The sequence below is a fragment of the Grammomys surdaster genome, unplaced genomic scaffold (genome assembly GCF_004785775.1).
Source record: "Grammomys surdaster isolate TR1022 unplaced genomic scaffold, NIH_TR_1.0 130, whole genome shotgun sequence".
NCBI classification, from domain to species: Eukaryota; Metazoa; Chordata; class Mammalia; order Rodentia; family Muridae; genus Grammomys; species Grammomys surdaster.
In genome coordinates, this window is record NW_021604588.1 from 8,105,064 (window position 1) to 8,128,829 (window position 23,766).

The window sequence follows — 23,766 nt, forward strand, 5'->3', positions numbered from 1 at the left end:
AGATTTAAAGTGAATGACCGGGAGTAGTGGACCACACTTGTACCTCAGCACTGGAAAGCTAATGTAGAATCAAGCTGATCCAGATCAGCCTATACTACATAACAGATCTTTTCTCAAAACTAAAACACAAACTAAAAAGACACATTATCAATACACAGTCATGTATGCCTATGACACTAACAGGTAGAGGTGGGGAGGAGGGAGGGCAAAGGGTGTGCTGGCTGGCTGCTAATGTAGCGCCAGGTATGGAGTAAGATACAATGTCCTCCCCGGAATGGTTTCTTTGTACATACATTAACAACCCCCCTCTCCTCCTGTCCCCACCTTCCCTCACACTACCAGGTACGCAGAATTGCTAGGGGCAGGCCAAGTAAAAATATTCCTTAAAAACATCCCCTATGTGTCTCTATAGCACTGCCACAGTTACAAACCACTGAATTTTATATCCTAGAAGTGTAAGGTCAACAGTCAATTCGAGCCTAAAGGAGAAAGGGAGTAGATGAAGTTAAAGTAGACAGAAATCAGCTTGCTAGGTAGACAAGTATTGCTCTTGTGTTTATTCTACATGCCAAAAGACACTACAAGAAAACTAGTTTATTTGCCGTGTGACTATATGGCTGCATTTGACATTAATATCTTAACAAACCAGTACAACATAACTAGCAATCTCCCAAACCCTTCAAACAGCAACCTTAAGAACTTGTTTTCAGCCTTTGACTTCTGATTTCAAAAATGTATCAGCACAATTATGGGGACTGAAAGCACTATATTCTCTATCTGTAGCATTTCTAACTTCAAAACACCTCTTCAAGGGGATAAAAAGATTGTAATAGCCAGAAGACCAAGGTTTCTCCTGCAACAATGTCTGTTACATAGGACAGGAAAGCTGCATCCAGGAAATCAAACATGTTCACTTATACAAGAGGGAAACAATAAAAACACCAGTTGGCATGCCAACGTGAAGGAATACCCACAAATGAAGAGCTCCAGGCTATTAGAAGCTGCTAAGAGAGGGAGAAATCAGTCCTCTCCAGGGACAAAGATCCTGATAAGTTATCCAATCCCAAGGAGTCAGTGCTAAACACACATACATAGGAGCAGCACTAAAGGGATTCACCAGGTTCTACTTATAATTATATATGTGTAACAATAATAATTAAAGAAGCTATGAATTTGTAAGGGAATGAAGGGAAGTAAGTTGGAGGGAGAGGAAATCATATAAATATAGTACTCACATATGAAATACTCAAAAATAAAATAAAATAAAATAAAATAAAATAAAATAAAATAAGCGTCTGGACTGGAGAGATGGCTCGGTGGTTAATAGCACAGATTGCTCTTCTAGAGGACCTGGGTTCAATTCCTAGCATCCACACAGCACCTCACAACTGTTTCTAACTCCATCTTCAGGGGATCCAACACTCTTATACACATACACACTGGCAAAACACCAATGCACATAAAATAAAAATAATTTGTAAAAAAGGCCTCTATAATTGTATAATATTAACAATATATGATCAGTCATACTAAGGTCCCTAAATATGTGAAGAACTTAATCTGTAAAAACAGCTTTTAAATAACTGCTGCCCAATCCTGCTTTTAGCATTAAAAAATAATCATTCTCTCTAAAATTAGAGGTTCTATGACTGAGAAAAACCCAATAAAAATGGCATTTTCCACTGAAATTAGATATGGTGCATATGCATTTTCTAAATTTTGTACAACTGTATATTATTTTCTAACAGATTTTGGCCAAAAATAAACATAAACACCCTAAACTTTTATATGGCAATAAATGGGGTATATGTGGGGAACCAATGTTTTTAAAGCAAGTAGCTGGTTTCCAAAAGATGTAAATGAAATTTGGGAATCAGTTTGTAAAAATATGAATATAAGCCTTTTAAGATGAAAGGATGCTACTACACAATGCTAACAATGACATTTTTCATGACAGCTCAGCTAGAATGCTGATACAGAAAAAACCCACTTAAGCGCTTTCTTAATACTTGAAAGTGATTAGCTATGTCTAAAATCCCCTCAGCTTACCAATTATAAAGTCCTAGATTTTAATACTATAAACATTAAATAATCTTTACTAGTTTATGTAAAAAAAATCCCTATATTTGAATAATATCCAATCTGCCCGATTTAAATAAGCAACAGAAGTACATTTCTGGTCATGAAGGTTTCTAGATGTTTACCATCCTCTCATTATTCCTATACAACAATGTAAATCTCCTTAAAAAGACATTCTAACGCCTCATAGATTTATATGTGGCAGCATTAAATAAAAATGACCTGTTGGGGTTGAAAAGATGCTTTGGCTCAGCTGTTAAAATCACATAAGCTGCTATTGCAGAAGATCCAGGTGTGACTTCTAGCACTCATAACTCTAGTTCTAGAGAATGTGTTCCTTATTCTGGCCTCCATGGGCACTGCACACATGGTACACAGACATGCATACAAATGAAACACTCAAACACACACATAAAACAAATCTAAAAAAAAAACCAAAATAATAATGTGGTGGTTTGAATATGCCTGGCCAGGGAAAGGAACTATTAGGAGGTGTGGCCTTGTTGGAGTAGGTGTGTCACTGTGGGGGTGGGCTTTGAGGTCCCATGATCAAGCTCCACCCATGCAGAAAGAATCTCCACCCATGCAGAAAGAATCAAGATGTAGAACACTCAGCTCCTTCTCCAGCACCATGTCTACCTGCACTGTGCCTTGCTTCCCACAATGATGACAATGGACTAAACCTCTGAAACTGTAAGCCAGCCCCAATTAAATGTTTTTCTTTCTAAGGGCTGTCTTGGTCATGGTGTGTCTCTTCACAGCAATGAAATCCTAACTAAGACAAACAACAGCAATAACGAAACTGCAATCTGGGTAGGGCAGTGGGCATAACTTAGACGGCAAAGTTTACCTAGAATGCAAGAAGCCAGGGATTGTTACCTACCTAAACTGTGTGTGGTAGCCGATACCAAGAGTGGTTAGTGATTGGAAGATCTACTAGATAAGAACCATTTCTTAAAAAAACAAAACAAAAAAACTGGTTTTTGTTGTTGTTGTTGTTAGCTTTTGAGATCTCACAATGTAGCCTTGCAGTCCTAAGAACTCTTCCTACCTTTGCCTCCTGAGTGCGGGAATTAGAGGTGTATGACACAACTGCCTATAAGTTGTTTTACTGAATAAAAATAAACACACATATTAGTGACTGATAAAAGCTAAGTATCACAAGAATATAAAAGCTTAATAGCTTCAGTATAAGCTACATAGTTTATGTAGCTAATTTTTCTCTTATCCCCATTTTCTTCCCCCTTTGGTCATCTCATCTAGAGTTCACAACTTTAAATATTAACAGTAAAACTAATGACCCCAAATTTCCTTCAAACCACAATCTTTGAGACAGTTTTTAATTGCTGATATACTAAAATATCATGTAAGTTTCTAGACAGAGCTTCAAGTTCAAATGTTTTATCCCTACAGTCGTACAAATATTTACTCAGTGATTACTTTATACCACAGAGAAACCGTGACCAGGAAATAGACTGTCCTCATGTGCTAAGCAAAGATAAGACAGACCTTAGAAATTTGAGATTGCAAAGGTATAAAAAGCAAATTCAAAGACAGAGGAGCTAACCAGTGAACATCTTTTGTCTTTCTACCATTACTTCACGTGAAGAGAGTGTTCAAGTTGCATTTTGAAAGCAGCCACTTGTATCAGCCACTACAACTGGGAGAAAGTTTGGTCTCAGGCATGTTATAACAGCAGTAACGGATGAAAGCAGAAAGGAATAAGAGAGAGGAAAGTAAAGGAGACTGGTGGCTTCAGCAACTGTCACCAAACATTATTGAGTCAGTAACAATATTGAGTATGTACAGAGAACCAAGCTTACTTATGGGTGTTTTGCCCATTTACTAAATCAAATTCAGGAACTACTCTCAGAAAATTATTGACATAAAGAGTATGATTTTCAGAGTACAGTGTTTAGACCTAGACATTAAAAAGCAAACACACACAAAAAAATTTTGTCAGTGTGTGCAGAGGTAAATGTTTACACAGAAGACAAAGAAAATAAGATAAAATAATTACAGGCAGGACACCTGGAGAAAGAAATATGGACATTCTCCATCATTTTTTAACTTTCTAGAAAAATAAGTGTTGGCAGATGCCAGCCATTTGGAGGGGCTGTGGTGAGCAAGTGAGTTTTCTGGGAACACTCCACTGTTTTGTAATGATGGATGTACCTCAGAGAGGCAAAGTACCCCTCTATGGGGGCTTGTCCCCAAATTGCTTTTTGCTTCTGCTGCGCCTTCTCATGTTTATCATTGCTGTATTTGTTCTATATCTAGCATGGTGTGAAATTATACATGGGAAGACCCCCACTGCCTGTAATTGCTTCATGAGAGATAGCCCATTCTATTGGGCAAATTTTTGCAGATCAATCACGATTAACTTTTAGAATAATGCTGTTTAAATGAATTGATTTTACAGAATTCTTGAGTTGATTTAAATAGTTTTAGAAATTTAGTAGGGTTGATAAGGAAGATTCAATGGATGGTTTAAGTTGATTTGCCAGGAAGAAGTAACAAAGATAGAACTAAGAGTAGAATGTGCCCCCTCTTTGTAGAGAAGTGAGGGCTGTACAGGCTAGTAAAGGAGCACAGTGAACAAGCATTGCAAGCACATAGTGGTACTTGTAGAAAGGAAAATAGGTCTGAGACAGGTTAATGATCAAAGAAAACATTCATGTGTTCTAGGTTGGGTCTGAGTTCCTTAATCTTGTGATCTAAAGACGTGGTCATAGGTTTTAGTGTGCACCATAAGAAGGCAGAATAGAGAATAGATGATTAGCCAGTTTAGCTATATAAGGTTTCAAAAAATACGTAAAGAAAAATGATTGGTTTCTTAGTAAACAGAAACTATTGTCAGATAGCATAGGGAAAAATTAGCTACAATAGGCCTGGTATGTTTAAAATTGTTATTCAATGACAAAAGAATTATTGTTTTGGAGTTAAGATGAATTTGTGGAAAGACAGATGGAAAATATTCAGTTAGGTGTGCGTTTCAAAAGAATATTTACTTGGTAATCATGTAATTTCCCTCAGTGTAATGACTTTCATGTTTTTGAAGAATATGTTTTTGTGGTGATTGCTTTTGGAGAATATGTAACTTGTAGCTATAAGGTGATCTTATGTAGAGAATTTTTGTTCGGGAGTAAGAAAAAAAAAATAAAGTTGTTGGAGTCCTGCTTCATCCACCAAGTGCATGTATGTTTTCCCCCTCTTCACTGGCCCCAGAGAATTAAGTTTTACTCCCTCAGAGAAAAGTCTGTTAAGTCATGAGTGACCAACTCCACAACCCCTCCTCCCCCAGTACCTGACATGCTGAAACTGGCCTTTGGCTAAGTTTATTCCTCTCTTTAAAAATTGTAAGGATTTTTAAAAGGTGATACGTTCTCCACAAAATAAGTTCTTCTCCTTCAATTTCTTTAAGAGTATTTTCTCTTATCTCTAGTCTTAAAAAAACATCCTTGGTATTTATTTCTCACACTTATAAACATTATAAAAATTATACTCTAATCTAGCAATGTATTTTGGGACCCACCTTTCAAAAAACTAAGGTTTTGGCATGCAAAATATAAAACTACTCAACTGGGTCTCAGAAGTACTTAAAGTCTAAATCATTAAAATTTATAAATGAAGAAAATGATCAAAAAACTCCACAAAGCTAGAAAACAGTGGCATCGATATTAATTCAGATGCGCCTCAAAAGAGTGTCTAAGATAATTTTAACAATTTTCATTAAGGAGATAAACATTTTAAATTAAGTAACATGTTATTTAAAGTTAAGGAGATTCTAAATAGCTGATGTTTTCTTTATAATGTATTCCTCACAATGTATTATAATATAGACCACCAAAGATAAATCCTTATGAGCAGTAAGTGATGCTTCCATTAACTATACCCACATGCATAGAAATGTTATTTTTAAATATAATAACACAATAAGCACCACAGATTATAAGAGGAATTTGTGTAACCTGAAATTATGAAGCCCTAACCCAGAGGTGATGGTATTTAGAAACATAGTTGCGAGGTAATTAGGTCTAGATGATAACGTGACTACATCAACAGAGCTCACTGTCTGCCATGGGAGAACAATGAAAAGCGCTCATGCGTAAGAAGGGAAGCATGTCCTCACCAAGAGAAACCATGCTAGCAACTTAAGACTTCCAGTCTCCATAGCTTTGAGAAATAAATTTCTGTTGTTTAAGCCACCTAGATTGGGGGCAGGGAATGATTTGTGTATTAAGTTTAGAACACAGTATTTTACTCCTACAATTTTAATTAATTGTCAAATTTAATTAGGACCAAACATTCACCAGCCCAAGCCATCCTAGTTTCAAGGAATTCAATATTCATGAAATATAAACTTTCTAAAAAGTTATTTAATTCTTCCATCTTTTGTCTATTTTTGAAACATTACTCAAGTACCAGGCCTAACAATAACTCTCAAGTACAAATAAAAAGTGGAAAATCACTTTTAAGATATGAATTAAGTACAGAATCTACAAACCAATTTTTGATAGGAAATATTTTTTAAAAACCCAAACTATAAACACTTTTTAAAAAAGCTACAAACAGTATCAATACAGTATAACTACTTATATAGTATTTACACTGTTTAGATGTGGTAAACAATCTAGTGATGACTTACCAGCATATGAGAGCTGTGCACTGGTTATATGTGGACATCATGCTAATTTATTTGCAGCTGGGTCTGAGGTGTTCTCAACTTCACATTATGTAGGTGACCTTCCTGTTTCTACTTCCCATGTGTTGGGACTACAGGCACGTACCACTCATTTTATTATGTAAGAGGACTTGGGCATTTATGGAGTTTGCTTCGAGCAGGAGAGAGTTAGCTGAATCTACTGGGTACTAGGGGATGACCAGTATGGCCTAGATAATCTGCTATATCTTATTCTTTTCTGATTCTTGTTTAAAAATTTGGATAGAGCTGGAAAGCAGACATAACAACTAAGATCATAATATAATATAATATAATATAACATAATATAATATAATATAATATAATCCTAGCTACTCAGGTGGCTAAGGCGCGGATGGACAGCTTAAGGACAAGAGAAGGGTAACCAAACTGGATTTCCCAGGCAGAGCCTCCAAAACTACCTCCCCACAAACATGAATTTCTTTATAAATATATTGTTGCAATAAAAATCTAATGCACAGAGCTGGAATTTTAACTACTCTACCGAACTTATCATACTAAATTTAAAGTTTGGCTAGTTCTACTGCAGGCTCCGCCCTGACCAGCTTACAACCTAGGCCGCTCATAAACTTTTAAACTGATCAACTGTCCATTAGTGGAAGTAAATTATTATAAAACTCAGGCCATTCTGTATTTTCAGAATTAACCAGATAACCCAAGAGCTGTGAAATGACTTTGCCAAAGCAGAGAATTTACTATTGTGTTAGTTTCTACGAGGGTGCATCTAGAAAACAAGCAAAATTATTTCTCCCTACACCTCTATACTGGGCACCCTTTCATTTTCCTATGACTCTCTTCATTGTGTGTCTGAGAAGGTAGTGTGGGGGATATCTAGGAGTGGGATATAACTCACATAAAAAGAATGTACTAGCTTCTTAGAAAAAAAGAGCTCTGAAAAGAAATGATGGAAGGGGGATAAAGTTTTAATGTTATTATGATATTTGCAATTTGGGACATGGAAATACCTTAGCATATACATCTTAAAGATTGACTATGGCAACCTACCAATCACAACCTCTCAATCACAAGTGGCTTCCAAGTAAAAAGACAAGCTATTATATATACTCCCCAACTTCTAAGGTCTTACGCCCATTGTCCAATCAGTAAGCTGAATGTCTAAAATGATATCCAATGATTTTACACATTTTAATTAACACAATTATATACTTGAAGCATGATATCACAACTCACTTAATGTGCTACATATGTAATATACACATACAGTGTGCAGTGATCAGATCAAAAGAACTATCCTGTCTTTCATCTCAAGTGTTCATTTCTCTGTTTAGAAAACATCAAATGGTTTTAAATTACATTTGTATCTATAATAGGAAAGCTAAGAATGTACAATATGTTGACAGTCTCTAAAATATCAAAAATCATAGTTTCTTTAAAAAACAAGGTGTAATACAAACAACTGTCAGGCCATAATTGGAAACAACACTGCTGGGTATGGTGGTACATGCCTATAATCCCAACACTTAGACAACGGAAGCAGGAGTATCAAGAGTTCAAGTCCAACCTAGATTATGAGACTACATCTCAAACAAATAAAATGAAAATGAAATGGAAATAAGGGAATTATGTTTTCAGGACAGAGAAAACCCCTTATAATTAGAAAAACAATCTAGTTAGCAAATCTTTTGTACCAAAAAAAGAAAAACCACTGCTGAAAGGGTCAGAGTCAGCTTCTTATGTGGGTCATGACATAAAATGTGGTAACAATAAAAGGCTTCTCAACTTGTAATCCTACAATGAATCCAAAGTATTTCTGGCAGCACTCAACCATGTTGTTTGGACAACTTCACTGTGTATACCCTTATGACATGTGACAATGTGCCTGTAACACCTTGGTTAATATTGGTAAAGCCTGTGTGCTATGAATTCTAGTGATTTACTATACATATGTTTTGGTTGTATAAAAATATAATGGTTTAATTATGGAAAACAGTATTCCTCAGCTTGTATCCAATTACTTTACTTTTGGACTGTATTATGCTATACTGCTTGATTTTAAAACAGCTTCTCAAGTTGATGACTTTGTCAAGCTCATTCCAGTTTACAATACAATTCTTAACAAATTTCTAGGACAGTCCTTAACATACTTCTGATATGCAAAATGTCATTCTCGGCACTGTACCAGTCAATCTCTGAAAAGTGCTTAAGATCTTTACATTCAGCAAATCAAATACTTAAACTTAATTATTCATGCAAAAACAAACAAGTTATCATCTGTAAAGCCTTTGTCTTTAAAAAGTAAAATACCAAAAGAATTGAATTAAAATAAATTCATAATCATCATTAAATATTTAATTTGCATATTTTGTATACATATTTTGTATACCAGGACTATAGACAAAAAAAAAAAAAAAAAGAGTTGCATGTGGAAAGGTTAAAAAGTCCTATCCTAAGAGCTGAGGAGACAGTTTAGTGGAAAAATGGACTTTGCAAACATGAATGAGAGTATGAGGAATAGGATGTACCACAGGTGGGGGTGAGGTGGAGAAGCTGTTTGTACCTCAAGTCCCAGTGATAAGCAGACAGACAGCAGGATCCCCGGACTTTTCTGACTGGTCAGACAGTGGCCTGATGAGATCAATGGTAGATGATCTCAGTAAGTAAGGGAGGGCCAAAATGTTGAAAGCTATGGGGGAAAAGAATTCTTTCCTAGATGCTGCTGCCGCTCCTTCTCCTCCATCTTCCACATAACCAAAGGGTTACAGTAGGGGCTGGAATTTTAAGCATAGCATCCTTTCCCTAAATTGGTAACTCTTCCAATATCATTGAAATGTTGGTCTTCAAACATTAAAGAGTGTACCCCCCCTTATACTTTCTAACTTTCATTCTTTCCATGTTCAAATTTGCCATACATATTACATGATACCTTTTTCATCTTCAAAGTATCAGAATACTCTTCCTGCCTGCTGGAAGATGTTTCTACAATCTAACCTTAATTGTAGTAGATATACACAAATCCAGCATTAGACTCACAAAACCATACAACAAAAGCACAGCTTCACTTAACAAAAAACTAATATAGCAATAGAAGCAAACTTCACACCTCTGACCAGAAATGCTCTTCTATTTTTTTTTTTAAGAGACAGTGACTTACCCAGGCTGACCTGAAGCCAGCAGCAGTCTCCCTGACTCACTTAACTCTCTCAGGCATGAGGAACCACTCTGCTTTCTTTTCCTACTTTTAAACTAAAATTTGTATGATCCACTTTCCTAACTTTCAACAGTAATTCTAGTCCTCCCATATTATTCTACTTCGATTTGATCTAAAAAAATTTTAATTTAATTCTCAAAGCAGATTCTTGAATTACAGGCTACCATAAAACAATCATATTTTGAAAAATCAAAACTTTAATTCAAACAAAATGTTTGAAGATAAAATTGTATTAAATAAGGACTCTTTCTGCTTTGTTTTTCAGACAAGGTTTCTTAGAGTTGCCCTAGCTGTCCTGGGAACTCACTAAAAGACAAGGCTTCAAACCCATAGAGATTTGCCTACCTCTGCCTCCTGAATGCCAGGATTAAAGACATGCCACGACTGCCTGGCTAAATACTGACTCTTAAAATGCTCTTACTCTTACCTCTTTAATGATATGGTATTTAATACACCATTTTTTATTTATACTAAAAATATTTATAGTAAGTTATAATACCCATCTTTTTTTGGTTTGGGGGGTTGGTTTTTGGAGACAAGGTTTCTCTGTGTCCTGGCTATCCTCAAACTCAGAGATTGCCTGCTTCTGCCTCCAGAGTGCTGAGAGTAAAGGAGTGCACCACCATGCCTGGCCTTAATATGGCCTTAATACACATCTTTAAAATGCATTAAAAATGGAACTGAGGTTTTAGTTGTGAGCCAACTTGCAGATGCTGGAACCAAACTTAGTTTCTCTGTAAGAGCACATGTGTTCTTTCTTAGCCACTGATCCATCTCTCCAGAGTGTTCCTGATGTTCTGAAGACCTCTACAAAGCCTTTGAATAAATAGAAAAATGTATCTTTCTGGGAATAACTAGAGTTACAGTAGGGGCTGGAATTTTAACCCGATGGCTTTAAAAGAGCACATAACTCTGGAATATGGGCTACACTTAAGTTCTTGTTATCTTCTTCATCCTAGTACCTTTGTGCAGTGCACTGACCATAAAACCACAAGCAGCAGTCCTGTACTTTTAAGTTACCAGCTGGAAAGAGGAAGAAGATGCATTACTATTATCTTTTCTTCAGACTCAAAATTTAGTGACTTGAGACAGGATCTCACAATATGCATGCCATGGCTGAACTGTAACTCTCTGTGTAGACCAGGCTGGCCTTAAACTCACAGAGCACCACCTGCCTGTCTGCTGTCTAGAGTGATTTTTTTAATCCAATCCCCAAGTTTTTTCTTTCCCATGATTGTGTTTTAGTTTGACTAAAGCTAAACATGGTAGTGCAGAGATCTGCATACTTTTGATCCCAGAACACAAGAGGCATGCAAATCTCTGTAAGACTGAGGCCAGCCTGGTCAACATAAGTGAGCTCCAGGACAGATCTCGCTACAGAGACCCTGCTTCAAAATCCCAAAAATAAACAGGCAAATAAAGGCAAGACTGGTAACATGTGGTATCGCAGAATATTAAGCTCAAAAGATACAGAAAACACATTTAATGGTTTCTTTGTAAAGTCAAGAGACCAGATCTGAACGTCACAGCTGATACAAACTGAAAAGAACTAAACCAAGTCTTTTGGGGTCACCAAGGAAATGTCACCTAAATCAGAGGCTGTTTACCAGATTTAAGACACGTTTCCTACACTGAACCTTAATAATCCTAAGTTTATATTACGCCCGCCCTTCTGCCCCTTGTCTGTAGCAGCTTGGCTTAACCACTCTTGTGATTTTCTTGCTGACTTCCTAGTACGGTTGTTAAGCACCGTTTAGGACCAGCCTACATCCTTTTCTGTAAGGCTCGCTGTCTTTTCCTGCTTCATGAATCCATTCCACTCTAGGCTTTTAAATCGCTTTCAGCCTTCATTATCTGCAACTGTTGCATGATCTTATCCAGCACTCATTTTTTATAGCAGTTATGTTCCAAGGATGGAAAGGCAGACTGGTGGAATGCTAATTTGAAGTGGCCCCAGATTACAATTTAGGAGTTTATTAGATGATTTTTTAAAAAAAAGCCCTATCATCAAATAATCATGTACATTTTAATTTCAACTTCACTTAATTAAAAGTAAATTCACCTGTAATTCCAGTACTCTGAAGGCTGACAAATCTGAAGCAATTTGAATACACAATGAGACACAGGTGGGGTCGGGGTGCAGCAAGAGGGAAATAAAGTATTAACACATGAGTTAAAGACAAAGCCAAAACTTACTAGCCAGGTTATAACAACTTAAAAAGAAAAGCTTTCTAGTGTTGTAATGGAAGAAAAGAATCCCCAGCTTAATTTTACTGTAGTACAGATTTAAAAAGATAGTGCCCCCCCAAACAATTTTAGCCTAGGGCTGGGTAGAGCCCTTGACAAATATTAAAAAGTTATAGGGCTTGGGATATAGCTTAGAGGTAGAACAGTTATCAGCCATGTGCAAGACTCTCCTCAGAACTTGGACCTACCGACCGACCAACCAACCCTAACTCTGGAATACGCCTGTAAACTCCAGTACCTGAAAAACTGAGGCAGGAGGATGTGAATTAAAGACCAGTTTAGCTACTAATGAGCCTCTGCCTCAAACACAACAATCAAAAACCTCAGCCAAAGATGATAGCTAATGCCTGTAATGTTAGCACCAGGGAGGCTGAGATAGGAGTTTGAGGTCAAGGCTGAGCTATGGAGTGAAACTTAAGGAAACACAAACACACAGTAAGAAAATTACAATTAATGATATTTGTGTGGATGTACCTATACTCAGAGACCAGAGTATGTCAGGAGTCTTCTAAGACTCTCCACCTTGTTTTTGAGATACTCTCTCATCTCTCACTGAACTGGAAGCTTACTACTCTGGGTTAAAGGCCTGGTGTAGCAATGCATGTTCATGAGTGCTGGGGATTTGAACCTAGGTTCTCTTGATTTCACAGCAAGCACTCTAACCCACTGAGTCACTTTTTCTGCCCCATCATTATTTTTTATCTTCTAGCCATCATGTCTTTCTTTATAATGATTAACCAGATATGATACATTTTTCTGTGAGTGAATTTTTTCCTACACCAAATTTTCTCTAGTTTAATCACATGCCTTTATTTTCATCCTCAGGTATTACTTCTAAGATTACAAAGGAACTTTTGTGGTGTGAAGGGCAGTACTGGGGGACTAAACCTAAACAGCCCTCATGGATGCCATACAAAAAGCTCTCTCCAATTTTATGGTAACTCCCACTAGCACATACCTTACTAATATAGCCCTGGCAAGCCTCGGAACTGCTGTGATTAAAGGCATGTATTAAAGGCACCATACCCAGCTCTTGGTAAATTAATTATTCATCTTTAAGACTAAGTATCTTGGTAATAAGAAACAAAGCAACACTCCTCTGAAAATTAAGCCAGGTATGGGGCCACAAGCCCTTAGTTCCAGCAATGGGGAGGCAGAGGTAGTAGGCCAATATGTGAGTTCAAGGGCAGCCTAGTCTACACAATGACTTCTAAGCCAGTTAGATCCAGTCTCAAACAAAACCAGAAAAATGTGATGCAAATCAGCCTCACAATGAGTATTGGTTCACTTAACCTTATTTGTGGAAGTATTATTTGGCATTTCTAACCACTCAATAATGTAAATAAACTATGACACCCACTATACAAGCTAAGTGAAAGGACCATGAAAAAGGTCCAGTAAAGGAAGACTAACTGGGAAAACAAAAATTCCTAGATAGCAGTTTTTCTAGACAGGGCTTCTTTGTATAGCCCTGGCTGTCCTTGAACTGTTCTTACAGTTCAGCTTGCCTCTGCCTCCCGAGTGTTAGGATGGCTACCATGAACTGGCTTCCTAGATAACAGGTTTTTAAAATACCAGTAATGCTCTCTATATATGCTAGTTGTACCTTCCTTTAATATTCAGCACCCAGCAGTGCTTCTAAGGGTGAATCCAAGACACTGGCAGTAGTTTTAGTATCCTAGGTAATATATGCCAAAAATGTCTGCCAATGAAACAAAAGTTGGTTCTTCTAGCAAACAGGCAGACACAGGCTCCTAAACATGACTGTCTTCCTGTTAAACTCTAGAATAAAACACTAAGAGGCACAAAGGCAAGTTTATAGTTAGCTTTAGAAGGAAAACACAACACAAATGGCCCTCTAAAGAATACTTTGATCCACAAAGATGCTCAGATTGATACATCAATGGTACCACTTAACTAAAAATGCTAGGATTCAGGAAACTAGCATTAACTCAGATTTCTTAGCAACAATTAACAGACTATTCACTGTTGTCACTCCACTCTAAAGCAACAGACAAGTCTTGCTTTACTTAAGTCAAAGTGTTTTGGTCAGAACTGTGGGGCTGCTTTCACTGTAGGATGTTTTCAGCTGGGCATGGTAGCACTCACTTTTAATCTCAGCACCCAGGAGTCAGAAGCAGGAGGATCTCTTAAGTTTGAGGGTGGTGGTACACGCCTTTAATCCCAGCACTTGGGAGGCAGAGGCAGGCGTATTTCTGAGTTCAAGAGTTCGAGGCTAGCCTGGTCTACAGAATGCGTTCCAGGACAGCCAGGGCCACACAGAGAAACCCTGTCTCGAAAAGACAAAAACAGTTTGAGGCCAGAATCTGATCTACAGAGATCCAGAACAGCCAGGTCTCTGTAAGAGAGCCCTTGTCTCAAAACAAACACCCTCCAAAACAAGAGAATTCAGTTTCCTAAACATGTATGTAACTGACTTCTTTCGAATTTTATCAATGATGAACTTACAGATATCAGTATGACATAAACTGCATAAAAAGATATCACCTAGCTAACTCATAACTAGAAGTGGTGGTTGGGAGGCAGTGCACAGACTGAAACAATATTACATTCAAAGACGTTGAAGAAATTCTGCACTTCATTCTGAGCTAGAACTGATCCCAGGGTTACTTACTATATAGAGCACAAAGGGGAAATTTTTATGAAATAAAGCTCAGTATGTAAATGTAATAAGTGGAAGAGGAAAAAGATGACTACTTAAGTATCCAAAAACTTGGCTATTCTGAGAGCACAGATTTTACTGCTTGAAAATTAGTTTCTTTTTCCAGTACTCTACTGCTCTCCCTCCATTTTTAGCTGTCCTTTTACTACGCACTAACCATAGTAACAAGACCATTACACAATCTTAAATTCTACAGCAAGCCTGAGAGGTACTGATATTATAATCTTTAGCTTATCAATGAAGGGATGGTCTCACAATAATTTCTCAAACAAAACAAAACAACTAAACATTCACAAGGTCTTACTATGCAGCCTAGGCTGGCCTCAAACCCATCTCTGTCTTTCCCTAGACTTCCTAGGTCACCAAACAGCTATAATCCACTTACATCCGGCAACATTTTAACCTTCACATGTAACAATGTTCAAACACCCAAAGGAAGCTAGAGAAAAACTACCAGTTAATGATATGCCTTATTTTAGCAATAATTATAAAAGTATAAAACCAAATGAGCACTTTGCTAGTTCAGAGCATCCCCTTTGGGTTTAGAAAGCATGGCTTTGACTACAGTACCATTACAAATTTGTGACCTTGATCAAATTACTTCGGTCTCTCAAATATCTTGTCCTCATCTATAAACCAAGTATAAGAACATCTTCCTCAAAGACTGGAAGGAATCAAAAAGGATAATGTATATAAAGGTCTTGTGATCATACAGTTAGAGGTTAAGTCATGACAGAACAGCCTGTATTCTGTGTTCATTACACACACCTACAGAACCCCACCACCACCACCACCAAAAAGAAAAAAAACTCAAACAGCTTATTTTGACAAATTCATCCCAGGAAAATCAAATAATAACGACTTTACTATATGCAAACTCAATCTATTTCTAATTTTAGGAGAACCAACGCATTTGGGGCAAGCCTGAAAAGATGCTGCAGTGCATCTGTGACACACACCTAAAAATGGCTCCAGCCAAAGCAGCATCTTAATGACCAACATGGAAGCTTAAGTCTACTTTTAAAAAATCCTGGAGGTCAGACGTAGTGGACGCTTCAGACTACCCTATCTATAACATCTATTTACAGGAATTGACTACTAAGCATTCAACAATTCAAGCATCTTCTGATTCTTCTGGTGCATTCCCAAAGAGAAACCCTAACAGGAGAGCCGCCTACTGTACAAATTCTAAGTATCCTGCTGGGATATGAATTTATGAACGGAGGCTGAAGACGAGCCAATGCGGAAATCCGGGTAGTTTTAGGAGTAAGGAATTACTAGGCAAGTTGGACCTCCCCAACCCAAAGATCTTGAACAAACTTCAAACACATATACATCTCTTTAAAGGGATCAGAGCGGTCCTTATATGCAAAACCAAGCAAGAGTCCTCACTGACTCCCATGATATTTTCTTCAGTCTTAAACAGGGTCTCTATTCTAGCAACCAGTGATACTAAACACTCTCTGAAAATCAGGCAGCAGCCGAGACATATTCCCACAAATGCGGGGCTGGAGCGGCCTAGCGGGAGGAAAGACTACTCAAATCCTCCAAAAAGTTGTTCAGCTTGTCCCTAGCGGAAGTGGGGTTGGTCCTGGGTCCTGGCAGAGCCTCTACGACCGGCCCGGGCTACACACCGCTCGCAGCAAACGCCAGCATCACCACAGGAGCATCCACAGGCAGTAAGAGTCCTTGGAGCTGCCACGGGCACCATCCTCCACGCCGTGGAAAAACGGCGCGCGCAGGCCCCGCGGGTGGAGGCTCCCTCGGCCACCTCAGGGCCGCCCCGCCGCAGCACACGCCGCGCACATGGGCGGCGGGCCCGCGCCAGATCTCCGCAGACGCCACGATGCCGGGAGTCCAGGTAGAGGCGCCGCGGGCCCCTAGGCCCTCCTGCGCCCCGCGCCCGCCCTCCTTCATCGGGCCTCCTTACGGCCCGGACGCCCTCGCTCTCCTTACCCGCCAGGGTGAGAAACAAGTCTGCGCGCTTCCAGGAGCTCGCCCGGTACAGATCAGGGGCAGGGGAAGGGAAGGAGCCTCGAGAGATCGTCCGTAGGGCCGCTAGGTCCGGAAAGCCCGAGCCACGGCCGTACAAACCGCCAAAGCACTTTCGCTACCTCTTGAGAGGGTGAGAGCGAGCGAGAAAAAGAAGCAAGATGGCGGCTAGCCAGCCCCTACGTGCTACGTCATGACGTTGCGTACGTAAAGCAAATCTCCGCAAGACCGCCCTCCGGGGGGCGGGGGTTGAGGCTGCAGGATCACGTGACAGCCTCCGCGTCCTCTCCACTGCGGCGGAGGGTAACGCTACCTCCTACTGGAGGGAGGGAATTCCATCAGTTAGAGCAATCTCTGGGAGACAAAGCTTTTCACCTGGGAAGATTCCAAAAGTCTTGAGACGTCCAGAATTACGACTCGGTTTGTCTCCGTGCATTAACACAACTGATGGAGGAGCGTATACACTTTCAACCTGCGCTTTGACAGAATGTTCTTGGTTAAGTAGGGGCAAAGTGAAAGGGCATGGTGTGGCAGGAGATTGAAGTTACGGCTGAGGAAAAAAAGTAATCCAAGTGCTAGAACAAAAGGGACTGGTGTGCTTTGCTGAGACCACCTTTGGCATTTGTAATTTTAGTGTAAAATAAGGCATTGTTTATTTCTGACTTCTCTGGCAATGTTTACCTCTTGGACCAATTACCTAACAGAAAAAACTAACAGTTAAGATTCACTTATACAGAGGTTTATAGGTAAGTGTACAGTAGAGTCAAGAAAGTACCCGAAGTGAGGAAGGAAAATGATAATATTGCTTCTGAGGGCTGAGCAAGTACCTCAGTGCCATGTAATACCTTGCCACATGTGTGCAAGTCTCTAGGTTTGATCTTTGCCCAAATGAAGGAAAATAATTCACGAGTATGTGATATTTGTCTACTTTATGAAGTATCTATAGTGTTTAATGAATCCAAAGATTCTTGTCACTTATCCTGGTCTGAGTAAACGCCTCCGATAGTAATTGGTATGTGTTCATGGGATGACACCACAATGTTAGAACAACCCTAGGATAAAATAATGACGCAGTAACCAGGAGCAACTTCTTCCCCAACTGACATTTGTGATCATTTGTTTTAGATTTTGTTTGCTTTGAATTGCTGGGGCTTGAATCTAGAGCTTTTCACATGTTAGGCAAGTGCTAATCCCCTTAGCCCCTTCAGAGATCATTTAAAATGGGGCATATTTGCTGATTGATATAACAGGACAGATAGAGGTCTGTCTTTTCACCAAGAAAATACCTTGGTTATTTTCCCACAATTCATTAGAATCCAGTCTTCTGTATCCTGGAATTGAAGTATCTTTCTTGAGCAATGTAGGACACCTCCAACATCTGCTCTGTTATGAGACTAACATGTACAAACAGAATATTAATTCTAATATTCTAATTCATGAGTTTCTAAGAGTTGTGCATTGGGGTTTTCTAGAGTAACAGAATTTATAGAATGAATCTCTATATTTGTATATATAGAAAGAGATTTTGTTAAAAATGACTTATGGACTCTAGTCCAGCTAATCCAACAATGGCTGCCAATGAATAGAAGGTCCACGAATTCAACAGGTTTTTCAGTCTACAAGGTTAGATTTCTCAGTTGGCCTTCAGTATATACCAGTATCACAAAGAAGGCAAGGGCAAGAAGGAAACAGTGAAAGCTCCCTTCTTCAATGTCCTTATATAGGCTTCCAGCTCAAGGCTGTCCTGGAACTCACTATGTAGACCAGGTTGGTCTTGATCCGTCCATTTTGGTACTCCTTCTCCAATGTTGGGATTAAAGGCATGGGCCACTACCCAGGGTTAGCCAGAGGTCTGCGTATTTCTTCCTCCTAAATGCTGGGATTCAAGGCATGGGCATTGCTCCTGGCTGGATACAGCATTTTCTATAAGAAACCAAAGGTGTCAGAAGATGCTTGGTGAGCATAGGTTCAGAACAGGTAGTTATATGTGAGGACATTTCTTGTTCCACAAGAGGATGATTTTGTTTCAAAAGTTGAAATATATATCGAGTTCCTAATGGTTGCTACATTGATTGTCAATATAGCAGGGACATCCTGCTGTGCTTTGATTTAGGCTTCTTTTCTCCTTGACAGCACTTGGATGGCCACCTGCCCTGAAATACCCCTGTGTGTTCCTTCCTCTGTTTCCATAGCTACCTCTTAGCAATGTTCTTTCAATAAAAATCAAATCACAGTGGAGTCAGGTCAGTTTGTGCTTTAAAGGTAAGTTTACTCATTTCTACTGGTTCTCATTGTATGCAACCTTAAAATTTAACTCTCAGAGGGCAATCTTACTTTCTTCATTCCCATTTATTTTGGTGGTGGGAGGAGGGAGAATCCAACTAAAATCTTCACATGTTAGTTTCATGTCCAAAACCAAATACTATTTTTGGTGCTAGTGAGATGGCTCAGTGAGTAAAGACACTTGCCATTAAGCTTGAGGGCCTGAGTTCAATCCCTAGGGCTCACGGTGGAGAACCAGTTCCCACAAGTTATCCTCTCCTTTCCATGGGTGCAGTGGCAGGAACCTCCACACAATAAAGAAATACAATGTAATAAAATTGTTTGAGCAGATGTTCCTTTTTGAACACTTTTTGCACTGACCTAATGACTTAGTGGGTAAAGCACTTGGTGTGCAAGGGTTAGAACTGGAATTTGGATCCTCACAACCCATATGTGGTGGTTTGAATATACTTGGCCCATGGGAAGTGGCACTATTAGAAGGTGTGACTTGTTGGAGAGAAAGGGTCACTGTGTAGGCGGGCTTTGACATTCTATGTTCCAGCTCTACCTAGTGCAGAAGACAGTCCCCTCATGGTTGCCTGTGGAAGAGAGTATCTCCTAATTGCTTTCAAATCAAGATGTAGAACTCTCAGCTCCTTCTCCAGCACTATGTCTGCCTGCATGTTACAATCCTTCCTGCTATGATGATAATGGATTAAACCTCTGAACCTGTAAGCCAGTCCCAATTAAATGTTTGCCTTTATAAGACTTGCCTTGGAGATGGTGTCTCTTCACAGCAGTAAAAACCCTAAATAAGACACCATATAACAGTCAAGTAGGCATGGCAGCCACCTGTAATTACCAACACTCAGAAGATATCCACAAGGATCCAAAGCCAAGCTGACTGGTTAGGTTAGCCATATCTGTGTGCTCTGGGTTCAGTTGGAGAGCAATTGAGGACTCTGATGTCAACATCACAATTTCACATCCATACCACACAATTGTGCACATGTCCATACATGTGAACATACATATACACATACCACACACACACATATATACATGTACACATACAACATATGTATACATATATACACATAAATAAAAAACATTACTTTGTCTTAAGTTGCTTGTACAGCTCCAAACACCTCAAAAATGCTTTCATGGAAAATTAAAAAGAAAACTTGTGGCTTTTTAAACAATAATTTTAGGCTATCACTAGATTTGCAGTCAGTGGTATGGAATCAGGCAAATTAGTTTTAAACTGGAAACAAATTGACTCCCCAAACAATATGATCTATTTTTTTGTGTGATTGTTCAGTGTTATTTGCTAATGAGTTTTTAAAATAAAATATTTACTTAGCTGGGTATGGTGGCATAAACCTTTAATGGCACTTGAGAGGCAGAGGCAGGTGACTCTGTTGAGTTTGAGGCCAGCTTGGCCTACATATCAAGTTCCAGGACAGCCAGTACTACAAAGAAAGACCCCGTCTCAAAAAATTCTAATTAATTAATTAAAATGTTTACTTTATCTTTGTTTGATTCCAGAATGCTGGAGGCACAAAAAATGTATAAGACATTAGGTTACAAATAAAACAATCAGTGAGGCTGAGAGTGATGGTACACCCCTTTAGTCCAAGCACTCTGGAGGCAGGGCCAGGTGGATCTCAGTGAGTTCAAAGCCAGCCTTAGCATGGCAAGTCCCAGCTAGGGTCATATAGCAAGTCAACAACTCAACATATAGAAACAGCAACTCAAACAAACAAGCAAATAAATAATACAGTGAGCTGGAAGCCCAGCACATGGAAACTTGGAAGATGAGACAGGAAGGAGGCCTGAAAGTTGAAGGCTAGCTTGGGCTCTATAAAAAGACTCAGCTTCAACAAACAAACAAAACCAGCATGTCTCACACTTAGTTAGGCCACAGCCTTACTAAGACATGATGGATTGGATATAATGAAAGCCATAATAATCAAGTACCATATGAAAATGTAACCTTATTAATGACTACAGATGCCGCAAGTCTGTGAATGAAGACAAGAACAGTATTGTCATTGTTTCAAGGAACCACCTACGGGGCTAGATGAAATGGCTCATGGGTTCCTGCTTCACCTCCAGTGAACCTAAGTTATCAGACAGCTTATACACCTTGGTGTGAGCTCCTAGGGATCTTGTGGACTGAGAGTACCCAGTGCACATGTGGCACATTTGTGCATACACACGCTCACAGAAACATACATGCTCACGCTCACACACATGCTCACACACGCAGTAAGATACAGTGCAAAAAGAAACTGCCTTTTGTCAACTCATATGTCTTATGTGAAATATTACAATATCTATTTAACATAACACATTTTCATTATATGTAAAGTAAGATATTTTTATTTGCCAATCTATTATTAATTATCAAAAACTTTTTATAATTGAATAAAAGGTACCTTTTGGCTAAATTTTGTCATGTCATGTGCTAATAAATTCTGGAGTCATTGTGATTTACTCTCCACTCAAAGTATTCGTAATCTCTAAGCTAAGAGAAGCTAAGTTCTTAGAGTGGTGAGCCAAGTCAAGAGAGTGCAGTGCGGTTAGAGAGCAGAGAACGTTATCTGGGGTGTTTACTCACTCAGGTCTGGAGGAGGAAGGGAAGGGAGATGGAGAAGACTTGGGTCATAGTCTTACCTTAAGCATTCTTGAATGAGTTCACCTGAGCCAGGAAGTGAGTCAGAGCATAACGGGGGAAGCTCGCTAAGATGTGATTCAGGGGCAGCAAATGCAGAAAAGAAAACAGCTAAAAGGGAATGTAAGTGGTGGTAATTGGAGATACAGAAAAAATGCTTTTTAAAATATTTTTGGGCCGGAAAATAGAGATTTGTGATAATGCTGACAAATGTACTTACAATACTCAATTATTGCTGAAGTTCCACGCCTGGCTGTTGCTTCTAGCATTTTTCAAAGTATAAGGACCCTTTATATTTATTTCCTGTCCAACCTATTGTACATGCAGTACACAAGCGAAGCTACCCAGTTTCAAATCTTATTTTTGGCTCCATGGTAACCAGGCATCTTGAACAAAGTCTGATGGAAGAGGGAATTTCCTGTGCTACAGTGTGTGGAGCCCATGCCTAGCTTAGTCCTTGTTTATCAGTTTCTTTGTACTCTCCTTCTTATTTCTGCTGGGGTTAATTAGATGGTTATTTCAGAAGTACTTCTTCTAGTTGATTAGAGTCTCATTGAGATAATTGCTTTAAATGGGAATTAGTTCAATGCTCAGCACAGTGCCACTGTTAACTTCATATGGCACACAGTCTCAGAAGAAAGAAGAGAAAATAGGATTAGGGACAAAGAACATTTAAAAGCTTTGCAAGTATCTAATACCCTGGGTAAATTACACTCAATTGTAACTAGTTGTTCCAGTAGTCAGTATTGCTTTTATGAAACGTACAAAAATTGTTTACTTGTTTCATGTGTACACTGCATGCATGCAGGCACTCTCAGAATATCATGTGTCATTGCACATATGGAAAAGTCAGAAGAGGGGTCGGTTCTTTCTTTCCACAGTGGGTTCTGGAAACCACACTCAGGTTGCCAGGCTGACATGGCAAGTGCTTCTTTCTATTGAGCTGTCACACAGGTCCCTATATGAATCTTTTAATTTGGAAATCTCAATATAGCAACTAACAAAATAATGCTACACATTATTTTATGTTTAACTATGATATCTACCCAATCTGAGAAGACGCCTCACCATAATCTAACACTAATTGGTAACTGCTCAAAAAGGAAAAATTAGTTATCTCCAATGGAGTCTCATTGTGTATACTTGCCACACTTAGGAGCAGGCCCCATGCCCCGTGGTAGATGACTAACACAAAACGAACTCAATGGTATTTTTGGAGATTTTTATCTCATAATGCTTTGTATGGGCATTTTTTTAACCTTACAAGTCTTTTGCTTATATGCTATAGTTTCCAGTTTTGTGTTTTATGAGATTTCTGTGTGCTTAGACATGTGTCTCTTTGTGTCTGTATATATGCCCTTTTTTCCCATTTGTTTGTCCTATTCTGTTTTTTGTTTTGTTTTTTCGAGACAGGGTTTCTCTGTATAGCCCTGGCTGTCCTGGAACTCACTCTATAGACCAGGCTGGCCTCAAACTCAGAAATCCACCTGCCTCTGTCTCCCAAGTGCTGGGATTAAAGGTGTGCACCACCACTGCCCGGCCTGGTTTGTTTTTGTTTTCTTATTACTACTATTATTATCAGATTCTTGCTTATTTTCTGAAAGTAAGGAAGGATACGGATTTGGGTGCATGGGAAAGTAGGGAGGATCTGGGAGGAGTTGGTTGAGGTGTCTTAGTTAGGCTTATGATTGCTTTGATGAACTGCCATGACCAAAGCAACTCGGAGAAGACTGGGTTTATTTGGCTTATACTTTCATACTCATGTTCATAGCCGAAGGAAGTCAGGATAGGACTCAAACAGGGCAGAAACCTGGAGGCAGAAGCTGATGCAAAGGTCACGGAGGGTCTTAATGGCTTGCTCTCCATGGCTTGCTCAGCCTGCTTTCTTATAAAACCCAAAACTACCAGCTCAGGGATGGCTCCACCCACAATGG

At 39.0% G+C, this 23,766-nt stretch overlaps 1 protein-coding gene across 11 annotated transcripts in view; it reads right to left on the reverse strand.

Annotated features, from left to right (window-relative positions):
- Window positions 1–17,087, reverse strand: part of Prrc2c (proline rich coiled-coil 2C) — a 74,314-nt gene extending 57,227 nt beyond the window's left edge. For 8 of the 11 annotated variants that reach the window (XM_028757623.1, XM_028757635.1, XM_028757614.1 and 5 more), the window contains exon 1: window positions 16,858–17,060. The gene's annotated coding sequence lies outside the window, so the exon portion shown is untranslated. Of the gene's footprint in view, window positions 1–16,857 lie in introns of all 11 variants that reach the window. The other 3 variants (XM_028757666.1, XM_028757631.1, XM_028757636.1) reach the window with 2 other exon arrangements.
- Between the last annotated feature and the right edge of the window lie 6,679 nt (window positions 17,088–23,766).